Raw genomic sequence first — 18,191 nt, forward strand, 5'->3', positions numbered from 1 at the left:
TATATCGTCTGTACCTTGGATGCCCTGGCATTTCTATATACTATGAAAAACAAAAACAAAAAATACCAAGTTAACTTTTACTCTTTGAAAGATTTCTCAGGTTTTAAAGAAGAATGTGCATATCAGTCCAAGTTCATTTTTCACATCTATCCTTCCATATTCAGTGTTTATTATACACACAGTAATTTTGCTTTTGATACTCTTCTGTGTCTCAAACATATCAAAACCTAAGGAAGTGTTCTTGTGTGAGATATTTCAGAGTCGAATACATCTAGACTTAAGTTTAAATAATTCCTCAGTTACCTCAAAATAACACTATATAATGTACAACCAGAAGAAAGAAAAGTTATACTCCATGTATGTATGATATGTCAAAATATGTTCTACTATACTATCATGTGTAACTAATTAGAACAAATAAAAATACCCTAAAATCAGTATTCTACAAAGAGACCAGAGATTTTTTTTCATAATATATTTAGACAAGGTAGATCCAGAGCAGCAAACAACCAGCTAGCATATTCAGCATGTTGTAAGGTACTTTACAAATTCTATGGAGAGAAAAATGACCAAGAATACATGAAGAAGTCTTCTTGGTCTTCTTGTGTATGAATCAATGTTCCCGGTACTTTCTGAACTTGATTTTCTCATCTGAAATAGGAAAACCTAGTAAATGAGATCTAATGTTAATATCTTCAGTATTTCTCTAACTTTAGACTTTGTAATTCTTTTCTGAATAGAAATAAAAACCAAGGTTTTATAGGTAATCATTTCTTAAGAAACTTGCATAGGCTTCATTGATTCTCTTCATCATTTGTTTGACACATGATCCATATTTATTTATAATACAGTTTTATTGAAGCATAATTGACATATAAAATGCACATTTTTATGCATGTCCACCACTCTGAAAGTGTCCTCATGCCCTTTGTTTGTGGCAAACACTCAACATGAAATACATCCTCATAACAAAGTTCTTTAGTATGAATTCAGCATTGTTAATTATAGATAGTATGCCATGCAACAGATCTTTAGAAGTTACTCATCTATCACACACTTTGTATACACTGAAGACAATTCATTATTCCCCTTTATCAGGCCTTGGCCACCATCTTCCTCATTTCTGCATTTATAAGTTCAACAATTTTAGGTACTTGATGTAAGTTCAATTTGCACTTCTGTAACTGGCTTATTTCGCCTTGTATAGTATTCTGCAAGTTTACCCACGTGGTTGCAAATGATTAAATTTCCATTTTCATAGACTGAATGATATTACTGAATGCATGTAAAAGGGGTGTGTGTGTGTTTGTGTGTGTGTGTGTGTATGTGTGTGTGTGTTATGCTTTTTCAATCCATTCATCAGTTTTTATGTATAATGCTGCAGTCAACATGGGAGTGCAGATATCTCTCCATACCCTGATTTTGATTATTTGGGATGTACTACATAACCCATAACGGAGGTTACTAGAGCTTATGGTAGTTTTAGTTTTCATTTTTTGAGAAAAGTCCATACTGTTTTCCATAGTGTGTCTGCCATTTTTCATTCTTACCAACACTTACCAAAAATTATTTCTGTTTGTCCTCTTCCTTTCAACATTTGTTAACTTCTTTTTTCATTTGCAGTACAGTGAAACCCTAATGGGCATGAGGTAAACTCTTACTGTGGTTTTGATTTGCATTTTACTTTTGATAATAAGTGAATTTCAACAGACTGAAAACAATGACCAAACATGAACATAATAGCAGAAAATACTAGCAGAAAAGTCATAATAATATGGATTTCATTTTGATATAATAAAATACTAATAAATACTAAATAGCCAACTTATCATGGTTGATAAAAACAAGTTAGGGCGGGTCAGGCCCAGCAACCAGCCAAGAGACAGCAGATACACGCACCTGCGGGGAACGCAGACCGGACCCACTAGGACAGGTCCGGTGGACAGCTGAGGGCAAGGCCCGTCCCCTCCCCCAGTGTCTGCAGGTAGGCGGGGGACTGTGAACAACAGCAGAGCGGGCCCAAAGCCTGCTGAGGGGCGGAACCGGCCCCTCCCCCAGAGCCTGCAAGCGAGGCGAACCTGCAAGCCACGGGCGGGCGGGTCAGGCCCAGCAACTAGCCAAGAGACAGCAGATACACGCGCCTGCGGGGAACGCAGACCGGACCCACTAGGACAGGTCCGGTGGACAGCTGAGGGCAAGGCCCGTCCCCTCCCCCAGTGTCTGCAGGTAGGCGGGGGACTGTGAACAACAGCAGAGCGGGCCCAAAGCCTGCTGAGGGGCAGAACCGGCCCCTCCCCCAGAGCCTGCAAACTAGGCGAACCTGCAACCCATCGGGAGGTTAGGCCCAGCAACCTACGGAGTGACACAGGTGCCCCTGGCGCCTGCTGAGTAGGTGGACCTTTGACCGACCAGCAAAGCAGATCTAGGGCCTGCCAGCATGGTAGATAGTTCACACTAATTGGAGGAGGATCACAACCACTACCTGCCCTGCAAGAGTGATTTTCCAACTATACAAGAGCAATATAAATAAATAGAGGGAAAATATCAAAGACACAACAATTTCACCAAGCAGAAAGAAACGCCAGCGGTATGAAACGACAAGGAAAGAAAGGACCACAGGCAATGCAGGTCAACTCAACTTTAGAAGAGGTAATAGCTGCAACAGATGGAATGTCAGATAGAGAGCTCAGGACATACATGCTTCAGATGATCTGGAGTCTCAAGGAAGACATGAGACAGCAAAATCAGACAATGAAAGATCACATCGACAAACAAATCCAGGAAGTAAAAGATCAATTTCACAGGGAGATAGAGGTAATAAAAAACAAACAAATAGAAATACTAGAAATGCAGGAAACAATAAACCAACTTAAAAACTCAATTGAGAATACTACCAGCAGAGTGGATCATTTAGAAGATAGAACATCAGACAATGAAGACAGAGTATTTCAACTTGAAAAGAACATAGATAGCTCAGCAAGTCTACTAAGAAACCATGAGCAGCACATTCAAGAGCTATGGGATAATATCAAAAGACCAAACTTAAGAGTCATTGGGATACAGGAAGGCACAGAGCTCCAAACCAAAGGATTAAGCAATCTATTCAGTGAAATAATACAAGAAAACTTCCCAGACTTGAAGAATGAGACAGAATCCCAAATCCTAGAAGCCTACAGGACGCCGAATGTGCAAAATCATAAGAGATCCACACCTAGACACATTATAATGAAGATGTCCAACATACAGAATAAGGAGAGAATTTTAAAAGCTACAAGGGAAAGGAAGCAGATTACATTTAGGGGTAAACCAATCAGGATAACAGCTGATCTCTCAACACAGACTCTAAAAGCTAGAAGATCCTGGAATAACATATTTCAAACGCTTAAAGAAAATGGATTCCAACCAAGAATCGTGTATCCGGCGAAATTAAGCTTCAGGTTAGAAGATGAAATTAAAACCTTCCATGATAAACAAAAGTTAAAAGAATTCGCAGCTAGAAAACCATCTCTTCAAAAAATCCTTGGCAAAACATTACAGGAAGAGGAAATGGAAAATAACATTGATAACCAACAATGGGAGGTTGGACAGTAAAGGGGGGAAAGTAGTCAAAGAGGATAACAAATCAGGTTTAGTAACATCAATAAACAAATATGGATAGAAGAACAAACCATATCTCAATAATAACCCTAAATGTTAATGGCTTAAACTCACCAATTAAGAGACACAGGCTAGTAGAATGGATCACAAAACAAGACCCAACAATATGCTGTCTACAGGAGACGCATTTGATAGGAAAAGATGTACATAGACTGAAGGTGAAAGGTTGGGAAAAATCATATCACTCATATGGACCACGGAAACAAGCAGGAGTGTCCATACTCATATCTAATAAAATAGATTTCAAGCCAAAGCTAATCAAAAGGGATAAAGAAGGACACTTCATACTGCTCAAGGGAACCATACACCAACAAGACATAACAATCATAAATATATATGCCCCAAGTAATGGTGCAGCCGTGTTCATCAAGCAAACTCTTCTCAAGTTCAAGAGTCTAATAGACCACCATACAATAATCATGGGAGACTTCAACACACCTCTCTCACCACTGGACAGATCTTCCAAACAAAAGTTAAATAAGGAAACTATAGAACTCAATAACACAATTAACAACCTAGACTTAATTGACATATATAGACTATACCACCCAACATCAAGTTGCTACACTTTTTTCTCAGCAGCACATGGAACCTTCTCAAAAATAGACCATATACGATGTCACAGGGCAACTCTTAGACAATACAAAGAGGTAGAGATAATACCATGCATCTTGTCTGATCATAATGGAATGAAACTGAAAATCAATGATAAAAGAAGAAAGGAAAAATCAAGCATCACCTGGAGAATGAACAATAGGTTGCTGAGTGATCAATGGGTATTAGAAGACATCAAGGAGGAAATTAAAAAATTCCTAGAGTTAAATGAAAACACAGACACAACATATCGGAATCTTTGGGACACATTGAAAGCAGCTCTAAGAGGAAAATTCATTGCTTGGAGTTCATTCCTCAAAAAAAGAAAAAACCAACAAATAAATGATCTCATACTTCATCTCAAAATCCTAGAAAAAGAAGAGCAAAACAACAGCAAAAGAAGTAGAAGGCAAGAAATAATTAAAATCAGAGCTGAAATTAATGAAATTGAAACAAAAGAAACAATTGAAAAAATTGACAAAACTAAAAGCTGGTTCTTTGAAAAAATAAATAAAATTGACAGACCCTTAGCCATGCTAATGAAGAGAAGAAGAGAGAGAACCCAAATTACTAGCATACGGGATGAAAAAGGCAATATCACAACAGACACTACAGAAATACAGAAGATAATCAGAAATTACTTTGAATCCTTATACTCCAATAAAATAGAAGATAGTGAAGGCATAGATAAATTCCTTGAGTCTTATGATCTGCCCAGATTGAGCCAGGAGGATATAGACAACCTAAACAGACCAATAACAATAGAGGAAATAGAAGAAACCATCAAAAGACTACCAACTAAGAAAAGCCCAGGACCGGATGGGTATACAGCAGAGTTTTACAAAACCTTTAAAGAGGAACTAACACCAATACTTTTCAAGCTATTTCAGGAAATAGAAAAAGAGGGAGAACTTCCAAATTCATTCTACGAGGCCAACATCACCCTGATTCCGAAACCAGACAAAGACACTTCAAAGAAAGAAAACTACAGACCAATATCTCTAATGAACCTTGATGCAAAAATCCTCAATAAAATTCTGGCGAATCGGATTCAAATACATATCAAAAAAATTATACACCATGATCAAGTAGGATTCATCCCTGGTATGCAAGGTTGGTTCAATATACGGAAATCAATAAATGTTATCCACCACATCAATAGACTTAAAAATAAGAACCATATGATCATCTCGATAGATGCAGAAAAAGCTTTCGACAAAGTACAGCATCCCTTTATGTTCAAAACTCTAGAAATATTAGGGATAACTGGATCATACCTCAACATTGTAAAAGCAATCTATGATAAGCCACAGGCCAGCATCATTCTGAATGGAGAAAAATTGAAGGCATTCCCTCTAAGATCTGGTACAAGACAGGGATGCCCTCTCTCACCACTTCTGTTCAACATAGTCCTCGAAACACTGGCCAGAGCAATAAGGCAGACGAAAGAAATTAAAGGCATAAAAATAGGAAAAGAAGAACTTAAATTATCACTATTTGCAGATGATATGATTCTATACCTAGCAGACCCAAAAGGGTCTACAAAGAAGCTATTAGAGCTAATAAATGAATTCAGCAAAGTGGCAGGATATAAGATCAACACGCATAAATCAAAGGCATTCCTGTATATCAGCGACAAATCCTCCGAAACGGAAATGAGGTCAACTACTCCATTCACAATATCCCCCAAAAAAATAAAATACTTGGGAATCAACCTAACAAAAGAGGTGAAAGATTTATACAATGAAAATTACAGAACCCTAAAGAAAGACATAGAAGAAGACCTTAGAAGATGGAAAAATATACCCTGCTCATGGATAGGCAGAACTAACATCATCAAAATGGCGATATTACCAAAAGTCCTATATAAGTTCAATGCAATGCCAATCAAAATCCCAACAGCATATCTTGTAGAAATCGATAAAAGAATCATGAAATTCATATGGAATAATAAAAGACCCAGAATAGCAAAAACAATACTAAGCAGGAAGTGTGAATCAGGCAGTATAGCGATACCAGACTTCAAACTATACTACAGAGCAATAGTAACAAAAACAGCATGGTACTGGTACCAAAACAGGCGGGTGGACCAATGGTACAGAATTGAGGACACAGTAACCAATCCACAAAACTACAACTATCTTATTTTTGATAAAGGGGCTAAAAGCATGCAATGGAGGAAAGATAGCATCTTCAACAAATGGTGCTGGGAAAACTGGAAATCCATTTGCACCAAAATGAATCTGAATCCCTATCTCTCGCCGTGCACAAAAGTTAACTCAAAATGGATCAAGGAGCTTGATATTAAATCAGAGACATGGCATCTGATAGAAGAAAAAGTTGGCTACGACCTACATGCTGTGGGGTCGGGCTCCAAATTCCTCAATAGGACACCCATAGCGCTAGAGTTAACAAATAGAATCAACAAATGGGACTTACTCAAACTAAAAAGTTTTTTCTCAGCAAAAGAAACAATAAGAGAGATAAACAGGGAGCCTACATCCTGGGAACAAATCTTTACTCCACACACTTCAGATAGAGCCCTAATAACCAGAATATACAAAGAACTCAAAAAATTAGACAATAAGATAACAAATAACCCAATCAATAAATGGGCCAAGGACCTGAACAGACACTTCTCAGAGGAGGACATACAATCAATCAACAAGTACATGAAAAAATGCTCACCATCGCTAGCAGTCAGAGAAATGCAAATCAAAACTACCCTAAGATACCATCTCACTCCAGTAAGACTGGCAGCCATTAGGAAGTCAAACAACAATAAGTGCTGGAGAGGATGTGGGGAAAAGGGCACTCTTGTTCATTGCTGGTGGGACTGCAAATTGGTGCAGCCAATTTGGAAAGCAGTATGGAGATTTCTCAGAAAGCTGGGAATGGAACCACCATTCGACCCAGCTATTCCCCTTCTCGGTCTATTCCCTAAAGCCCTAACAAGAGCATGCTACAGGGACACTGCTACATCGATGTTCATAGCAGCTCAATTCACGATAGCAAGACTGTGGAACCAGCCTAGATGCCCTTCAATAGATGAATGGATAAAAAAATGTGGCATTTATATACTATGGAGTATTATTCTGCATTAAAAAATGACAAAATCATAGAATTTGGAGGAAAATGGATGGCATTAGAGCAGATTATGCTAAGTGAAGCTAGTCAATCTTTAAAAAACAAATACCAAATGACTCCTTTGATATAAGGGGAGTAAACAAGGACAGGGTAGGGACGAAGAGCTTGAGAAGAAGATTTACATTAAACAGGGATGAGAGGTGGGAGGGAAAGGGAGTGAGAAGGGAAATTGCATGGAAATGGAAGGCGATCCTCAGGGTTATACAAAATGTCATATAAGAGGAAAGGAGGGGCAAGACAAGATAATACAAATGGAAGAAATTATTTACAGTAGAAGGGGTAGAGAAAGAAAAGGGGAGGGGAGGGGAGGGGAGGGGAGGGGAGGGGGGATAGTAGAGAATAGGACAGACAGCAGAATACATCAGACACTAGAAAGGCAATATGTCAAGCAATGGAAGGGAAACTGATATGATACAGCAATTTGTATATGGGGTAAAAGGGGGAGTTCATAATCCACGTGAATCAAACTGTGTAATATGATGTATTAAGAACTATGTAATGTTATGAACGACCAATAAAAAAAAAAAGAAATACTACAAAAAAAAAACAAGTTAGAAGTACAAATAAAAATCTCCAAATCCAGTGTGAGTTTTACACTTACATTACTTCTCAAAAAAAAAAAAAAGAACTTAATATTCTATTAGTGATTTCTTATTGGAATATATTTGCATTTCTTTTTTTAATATTACATGCCATTTCAGAAGAATTTGCAACCTTTTTTGCATACTGATAACCTAAGTTGAAATTATGACAAAAAACTAAAAATGTTCTAAAATTTGTACTATAATTTCCAGGGCTTATATTTCAGTCACTCTATGGTGACACATGGGCACTGGCAATGGAATACTCAACTGCAGTCCTAATGATTAGCAGTACCTTTGGAAAGTGTTTTATATGAAATGCTTATGCACTTCTAAAAATATTTTTAAATTGTAGATGGATACACAATACCTTTATTTTATTTATCTACTATTTTTAATGTGGTGCTGAGGATAGAATGCACTGCCTCCCCTGTGCCAGATTACCACTGAGCCACAACTCCATCCCCTACTTATGCACTTTTGTTACAGTTGTACCCTTTGGAGAATAGTTAAAAAATTTAATTAAAAATTTTATTTTAAATTTCCTAGTACTCCTGGACAAGTCTGGTAAAAAGAAAGACCTTTTTTCATAAAATTGTCATTAAAGTAATTTAGCAAGGTAACAACAGCAAAATCATTCCAAAGCATAGTTTTTTTTTCTTTCATTAAATTATGTACAAAATATAGCAGTCTAAACAAAAATATCAGAAAATTAACTTGATAAAAAATTCGCTAGTGTTTCAGTCTTAACTTATACTAAAATTTCCTGTACTGATACAATCAAACTATTAACTCACTTTTTAGAGAAATCTGGAATTTTGATTTTCTGTTACTTGAAAAATAAGGTCATACAAAACTTAGTAATCTTTCTGCAAATATTTAAGATAAATAATGGTGGATTAAGTGTTTACTAGTATGTTTGGTTGGTTTTGATTTTTCATAACAAATGCATTTTCATCCCTTATTAATTACAAGGAGAGAAGAAAACACAAAAATGAAAAAGCATACGCAAACAATTGTGCACTCATTTCAAATATCAATGCTTCACATATTATAAGGAAACATTTTAATTTTTATTGAAATATAACTTTTGAATTCTTAAAGAAGGCTTACATCATTCATTTTTCAACAAATAACTACTTAGATGCTGTATTACATGGTTACAATTAACCCAGTAAACTTTTAGGCAACTCCAAGAAGCCTCTGCTCTGGGTATCAGTTTAAGGCAATAAATGACAAATACTCCCATCCTGCAGATTCCAAGATAAACAAATGTTCTTTCCTCAGAGAAGCCATGGCTATCTTAATTCCTGCTTTTTCCTCTGAATTATTAGCTCTGTCTGTTCAGAGACCATAGTACTATTTTATGTGAAGTAATCAGTATAGTAACTTGCACTTAGTAACTAATGAGTATACAGAGAGATGAAAAATTGTGTATTAAATTGTAATGCAAATAAATATAATATAATATATAATAAAATATATAATATATAAATATAATATATATAATATATATGAAAAAAAGAACATGTTGGACAATTTTTTATAATATGCTAAGAATTGCAACTGAGAATACCAAGATTAAAGGAACAAGATTTATTTTTATTTTATGAAGGGAAACAATATATAAGTAAATAAATTTCAAGAGTGAGGAGAAAAGAACCTTACATTTTGAAGAATGTTAAATAATCACTACATTTTTTTGTGCTAAAATTGGCAAAGTTGGTTGAGAAATATTACCAGTCAATTAAACAATAAGGAAAAATAAATCATAAGTCCAGTTGTGAAGATTATGTTTAAAATTAATTATATTATCTTCAGAACTCTTATTTAAATAAGAAACTGTTGACTATAAAAACTCTACTTATACTAGTGGGGCACAAATCTTTCTGTAGATCCTGATGATTGGAATATGAATCTATTGTATATGTGGGTTTTCTTTTTCATTTATACAGATAATGGTCTCTAAATCACATGATAGATAACAAGAACCTAAAACATAAATGTGCTAGAATACTTTGAAATATTAATACAGTTAAATGGATTTGAAATTTCATTCTCTTGAGATAAGGAATGATCAAAAACCTTTCCTTACATTTTTCATTGTTCAATTAAAAATACAAAAAAACTTTCAAAATTATTTAAATGATATCTGAACATTGTCATTTTTAGGAAAAGGGAAAGAAAAACAAAAATCACATCAGGATTTATGATATGTAGGATTTCATTATGTGAGTAAATGACTCACTTTGTGATTCCACTCACTTTGTGACAACAAACTGGGACTTTCTCCTTCCCATCAATTCAATCTGTCTAGTTAGTAGATAAAAGACACATCAAGTCTTCAGAAGAAAGAAGTTAGTCAATGTATCAGTATAATATGTTTGCCCTTAATATTATTTATTTGAATACTTTGACAGAAGGAGCTAAATTTCTACTGCTCTATTTAAACATGTTTATATTTCAGTGATTGTTAAGGTATTTAACAGATAATGATTGTTTCCTGGATGCTTTTAGACTATTTAATTTCAAAAATCAACTGATGGGAAATTATTTCTGAACCTAAGTAATTAAACACAAATACCAATGTAATTTTTTATTTTCCCTTGGTATCCTATTCCCAGCCCTTTGTTTTGAAGCATAAGGGTCTAGATGAAGTCTAATAATTCTCCAGGTACAAAAAAAAAAAAGGACTTGGGGCTGATTTTTGATAAAAATATCTAAATAGTATGACTTCATTAATGTAACTACCACCGTCTCCAGTCCTAAATTGGTAAATATTTTATTAAAAATCATTTGTTTAGGAACTACTAGAAATCAGTATATTGTTTATCCACGATGCACTCTAAAATGCTAATTACCCAGTGCAAGATGCCTTCTGTGGGCAGTATTAAGTAAATATTACACATAATTTTGATACAGATATTATAAGCTAGATCTTCAAGTTAAATTTAAAAAGGTTTTGTCAATATAATAATATGTTAATATATTGTCACTTTTGTGTGGTACTGTGTTCAACTAAATATCTTGATTATTTTTATAATGGCTAATATTTCTTGCCAATTTAATTTCATCATTGTGTCACTTGGATAATTGAGTGTGTTAGCAAATATATCTCCAGCAGTAGTGGAGATGTATTTCTCAGGTAATAGTAAAATTAACATTGTTACTGATATATTTTTGGGGTAGAAGAGAAGCACCCTAAATGATTATTTTATAGAATGATGAAGCCTATAAGTTTCTTAAAATGTGGATTTCATATTGAATTTATATTAATATTTTCTCAAAATCAATGTTACTGTACCATTTAGTAAGTATAATGTATACCACTGAATAAATAGTAAACCATCTTACTTGGTTTTAATCTTAAAGACATTAAAAGCAAGTTATTTGCATAAGACTACACTTTTTTCAATTTCTGATAGGCACATATTATTACTAATCAATTTGAATAAGTATAAAAATCACATGAATATTAATATCATAGTTAATGAAAATAATTAGAATTTCCAAACAGGTAAGTAGATAGCCAATAGTCACACTGCTAAATACATAATATCAACCTCATTTTAGTCCAAATTTCTATGAGGGTAAATAAAATAGTTATGTGAGGGGAGGCATAATTTGGAAAGCAGTTATGTAGGTCAATGCTTAAATTTTTTTCCAGAAAATATTCTAGCTAAGGATTTTAAGTTTAGATGCAAGTCCTTTTTGCATTACTTTTTTATTAATATCTTGATGGCTCAGAAGAAAATATATTTGCTAAAAACCTTTGAATGATTATAAAATCTTTTTGGAAAACCAGGTAAATTACAGCTGATATAACTTCTAGTAGTTAAAAGCGATTTGGAATTTGCATTTAGAATATTTTGATTCTTGGCAAATATTACAGTGTCTGGATAATTTTTTCAACTCTCATACATGTTTTTAAAGATTAAAGTGCAATTTGTTAGTTTTGGAATAATAGGATTTATGGAAAGCTAAATGCAAAAGCTTTAAAAAAATTCTATTGATGTTTTATTATAGTTATTTTTTAATGGATAAAATAAGTTTCACCTGACCCACATTTCAATTTGAATCATAGTGAATCTATTATCAAATATAAACTCTATCTTTGATATTTAGTATAGTATCATTATACATCACTTCTACTGGGAAATATGCTTTCTATTAATGGTGGTCGATATTTTCATCTCTATTCATTCTTTTAAACACTGTCATTTATACTTAAACATATAAACTTAAAATTAAATTATAATTCCACAGAGAATATATTAAATTGTTTCCTATTAATAGGTGAATTATTTTTCCTTCATTGGATGATAAAATAAGACTACATGTGTTTTCATTTGTACAACAGAGTTCATGTATTTTCTCAAAGAAAATCCTACAATATGAAATAGTGTTGGAAAGTTAGCTTCATTATAGACCATATTGTACAAGTGAAAATGCAATAAAAATTTAAAGGCAACATTTGGAGAGGTTGACTTGTAGATTTATATAGGAGGGTATCTGTCCATGCCCAGAATCATCTCTGGTTTTACTTTTTCCTCAAGAAGGAATTAGTGACAATTTCAGTGTTCAAGATGAAATGTCTATTTAGATGTCTAAATATCCTCCTGCCAATCCATCCAGAGCCCACGTCCTGGGCTTCTTTATTGGTTGGAGGTAGGGCTCTCTCGGTCAAATGTTGGACTTGTAGGCTGTTGTATTGTTTTATTGGCCCAGGTTGGAAAATACATTATATTGAATAATTTGTGAGCCTGATCCACCAGCTTCCCTTTTGTCACATCAGCCATATGATTATTAGTTGGTAGTCTTGCCTGAGCTCTGTTTATGTCAGAGTGTCTATGAAAGTGAATACGTACAACAAAAACAATATTGGTAACACTTTTTCTGTGATGATGGGTATCCACAGACTGATCTATGTGTAGCATTAATAGCCTGATGTATTACAAATCATCTTAATTTTATCATGCAAAGTTTTCATTTAATGTGGTCATATGTATGCACTTGTTGAAAGCATCACAAAGGAAATAACCATTGTTCACCATCAAAACTCTATCAAATTAATCCCTTTACTAACATTTTTATTTACTATCAGTGTGTTGAAATGTTTGCAATTGCCTGTGGCAATTCTCATGGGTAATTTTCTATAATTACCTATTTTTATGTGAACACGAAGCTGTGGATCTTCTTCAAAACTCATCTGGGTTTACCTTTTTATTCTGTATTATCCCACCTTCATAAGAATCATCCATGTCCATGTAATTTCCTCAGTTTTCCTTGTTTGGACTTTGTGGTGTCATGTGTCTTCCTCCACCAGTCCTTGTGTCCAGGTATGTGACAAAGACTTCTCAAAAATACCTCTCAGCTTTTCCCTTGGAACCTCACTGCAGTTATATTTCCTTAATTTCTTTCCAAACTGTAACCACTCCATCCTCCAACCAGCTGATCATTACCAGCATTTACTCTATTTCTAAGGAAATGTTCACAAAAGAAATTAAATAATTCTCTGCAATATCTGCCATAACTTGGGATTCTTTCTTACTAAGTCTTTGATTAACTGGCCCAACTATGAGTTAATAATCTGTGTAATATAAGGAGATGAGCTTTGGAGCATAACTTCATTATTTCATAATAAATTAAGAAAATTAATAATACTTAAACTAAGATCAATTATAATACTTAAAGTACATAATCAATTAAATACTTTTAATACGTAAGTTAAGATGATTTCTAATACTTTTTAAACTTTATTTAATTGTTGTGTCACATTGGGAAAATTGTTAAAAATTCTCTGTATTTCATATAATTTATTTTCTTTTCTTCAAACCTATAAACTTTAACCTATGTTAGGACTGAACTCTAGTCTGACTTTTTTAAGGGCATGCAATTTAGAAGGAGATGCACAGACAGAAAATTGTCAGTTATTTTTCCAGTTTATAATATAGTTACATTAATTTACTTTCTGCCATATTTACCAGTAATAAATCTTGGAGGCCCTAAGCAGCTCAGTGAGATCCTGTCTTCAATTAAAATATTAAAATAAGGCCTGGAGATGTGACTCTGTGGTTAAGTGCCCCTAGGCTCAATCTGGGTATGAATAAAAACCTTAGAAATTGACAGAAATGAAATACCCATTTACATACTAAATTAGGTAGGTCTATGATATATATATTCATATTAGTTTCAAATTAATTTCTTTTTTTGTGTGTGATATTTTATTATATTCTTTTTTTTTCTTTTTTAATTTCTTACATACATGACAATAGTGGAATGCATTACAATCATAATTATCTATTCACAGCAAAATTTTTCATAACTCTGTATATAAAGTATGTTCATTCCAAATTAAGCCATTGTACATGAGCTCTCTTATTATTATTATTTTTTGCATTACAATTCTTAATACACCTTTATACCACAATTTATCATATCTCTGTTTGTATATAAGGTATGTTGACACCAAATTCACATCTTCATTGTTATACAAAATGCATTAATTCCTTTTTAAATCTGAAGATACACCTCCAAAATTTGAGAAATTTATGCAAAATTTTGTAGTCAGTAAAATTAGAACAAACTTATACCCTGGCTTCTTTTCCAATTTCAAAAATATTACTTTTATATATGACTTATAATTTTTTATTCTTTCATTGGAAAGTATATTTTAAGCATATGAAGCATGAAACATGTATTAATTCAATAAATAACCATATATTAAATACTTATAATGAAAGTTTAACATTGTTGAAATACAATAAAGTAAAAATTTATTCTATAACTTACTGTATATTCTAGTAGGGAAATAAGGGCTATGAATAATGTAAGTCAGAGTAAGTACCTACATACTTATGCAGCACTTTATAGAGCTATTTATACAAGGGATTTGGAGACTCCTTCCTGAAAAAATTGATATTTGAGGCAAGATGTAATATAAATGAGAAACTGAGTCATACTAAAAATTGAGGGACAAATTTTTAAGTATTAACCAATGCAAAAGCACAGATGGAGGAGTATACATGAATTGTTCAAAGCTCACTAGTCACATGTAAAGAAAGGTAGAAGAATCCAAATTAGCTGACTTCTTTGATTTATGTGTGGTCTGGTGGATGTGTTCACCAAGGATCTATTGTGATTAAATTTTTGGCATCCAGGTTGGCACTGTTGGGATTTGGTGCTACCTTTGGGAGGAAGGGCCCCATTACAGGTACTATTGTAGCTATGTTATTGAAAGGGATTATGGGTCTCCAGTGCATAGCACATGAGTGTGCCCCTCTCTCTCTCTCTCTCTCTCTCTCTCTCTCTCTCTCTCTCTCACTAGCTCTCGCTCTTGCTCTTGCTCTCTCTGAGTTCCTGTATAGCAATGGAAATGTACAATTTTCCCCACACAAGAAGTCCTGTCAAAATATGCCTGGCAAAATGTGCCACTATCCACCATCCTCACCAGAGTCCAAATCAATAAGACTTTCTGATCTTGGACTTTATTCCTCCAAAACTGTGAGTTAAATAATTTTCCTCTCCTTTTTTCTACCTCAGATATTTTATTGTAGTAACAAATGCTGACTGACATGTTTAGGATAGAGGAGAATGTCAAGAATAGATAGGGTAAAACTTCAACTGTCATAGTAAGAAGTTTTTATTCCACAGATCTTTATAAACTGGAAAAGTATTTGAGAGCATTGTACAAGAGATTGATATTACATGACTTGAATTTTAAATGAATTGGTCTGGTTGCCAAATGAAGTATACATGTTATGAAGACAAAAAAGGAAACAGGATTTGTTGGTAATTAATATAATAATCCATTAAGAGTTAAAGGTAATATTAACTTAGATCAAACCACTGGGTTTTATAAAACTTTGTGTCAGTTTTCAAGAGAAGGTTACATGGGCTTGATGTAATACCAGGAGGATAACATAAAGATAACCCTGGAATGTAATGTGTTTTTTTTTTTTTTAGATTACAACACTAAAGGCAGAGGCAACAATCAGTGGTAAGATTTTAGGATTTATGACAAATTATTATAAGTAATTTGAACATATGTGCCCTGCAACTAGTTGTATATCTACATCTGAATTTTGGAAAACATTTAGAATATAAATTTTAAAATGGAATTAGAAGACAATACAGGGTGTTGACAGCCATGCTATTAGATTAGATCACCTAGGGAGTTAACTATAGACAGAAGAGGAAGATCCCGAAGATTAAATTCTGGAGAATTCCAAAATTCAGAGTTTGATAAAAGTATGTGATATCTGATGAAGACTCTTACCTTGATCCAACATTATTCAGGCTCCTTGGGGCTTTCTTTTTGAATTTGCCTTGACCTTGCTCTCCATGTCCAGTGTTTGGCCTCTCATGGTCAGTTTTCACAAAAATCATCCCAAGCCATTTCAACAAGTATCCATCTGAATTCCTTTTATATGTGAACAAGTTACTAAATCTCCTTGTATATTATATTTGATGTGTAAGCCTTTGATCTGTTTTCCCAAAGAATTTTGTTGAGTTAATTTAGCAAGAATATTCCAACTCTTGATCTTTCCTCTTAGGGATTGTCCATCAAGTGACACTCCCAGTCTGCTCCTTAATTAATGATTCCCAGATATGTTTGCTGAATTAGGGATTTGGCACGATCTACTATTATTGTTTGAACAAATCTTAATCCTTTTCAAAAGTGCCACATTATTTTTATCTTTAATGATTCTGCAACTCAATATGAAGCAATCCATAAAGTTGAAAAAATATGGAAAGTAAGTTTGGGAAGCATTTAATGTTGTAATCTAAACAAAGTAAACATTGCAGAAAATAAGGAGTGATTGATTTGTGTCACTATGCTACTGTTGGGGCAAGATCATCATTAAGGACTAGTGACCATCTAAAGTCATTTCTCTGAATTTGATTCAGAGAAAATTATCCAGATGAATTGGAGACTGAAGAAAGAGAATTTCTTCACTAAGGGAGATTTATCTAAAGTTGGAGCAGACACCCTTGTATGTGGAGTAGAACATGAAATTAAATGATATTTTATTTGATTTATGACAAAATAAAGTATTGAAGAAAAATTTTAGAGTTGTGATTCAGTAGAGAGAGAGTAAGGGAAATAATGGTAAGGCATGTGCAACACTATTGTAAGACAGCTTAAGAAGGGAAGAGATTATAGGATCCCATGCACAGGGGCAGAGACATATTGAAATTACAAAAGAGCAGGAAAAATTCTTGGGTTTTAATTGTAAATTTGTCAGGCAAATTTATACATGTATATCAGAGAGGAGCTTGGGAATTTCTTGCTGGGAGAATGTGTATATTGTTGAATAAAGACTAGGGAGAGAAAGAAGCAGGGAGCTGAAGACTGAAAAAACACTATGCCTAACAGTTTCAATATGGATATAGTATGGCTTCCTATCTATCAAATAATATGATCATTACCTATCTTAAAATGAAAGGCTTTTAAACTATCACTTATAAAATTGAAAAAGTTAAAGAAGATAAAATGAAAAAAAAAATGTAAAATTCCTATAGTAGGAACACAAACAAATTAAAAAGACGATAGCTTCCCATAATCTGCCTTCATAATTCACTTCAGTTCCATGTGATAAAAACTTCAGAATCAAATACTCATATCTTCAAGGTGTTTGCTTAAAAAATAAGAATTCTATTGCAACTTGAGATTCATCATGCCACATTTTATCCAGTCAGAATGCTTAGAAACAGATTGTTTTCTCCATTGTTCATCCATTATTCACCACGAGAAGAGATTCCAATACTGGTAGATGCTAGCTCTCTTTGATCTTTTCACCTGTAGCTGGCTTAACCCAGCAGTTTTCATTCTCTTGTCTTAAGGGTTCCTGCTTTTTCCCCAAAAGGAAAAAAAATAAAGATACACAGAATCACTAGTTGATGTCAAATGGGAAAAAGACAAAGATGGAAACACTTTGTAGAATTATCCTGATTCTGAATTTCTGGCAGAAATAAATGAGAAATTTCTCTGTGAGATTGCATAGGGAGGATTTCTTTGCCTCCAGTGCATGAAAGTATGTGGTCCTTGATTCCCAAATCAGCTTTGAAACATGATTCTTTTATGAGAGTAGAAGGAATAAACTTTAGGGGAAAAAACTGTGAATATTTACCTAATAAAAATTAATGAAATTAAATATTGATAGTACTGTAAAAATATTTCCTCTTGACCCTTTATAGGTTAAAGTATAC

This window comes from Urocitellus parryii, chromosome 8 (genome assembly GCF_045843805.1).
Source record: "Urocitellus parryii isolate mUroPar1 chromosome 8, mUroPar1.hap1, whole genome shotgun sequence".
NCBI lineage: Eukaryota > Metazoa > Chordata > Mammalia > Rodentia > Sciuridae > Urocitellus > Urocitellus parryii.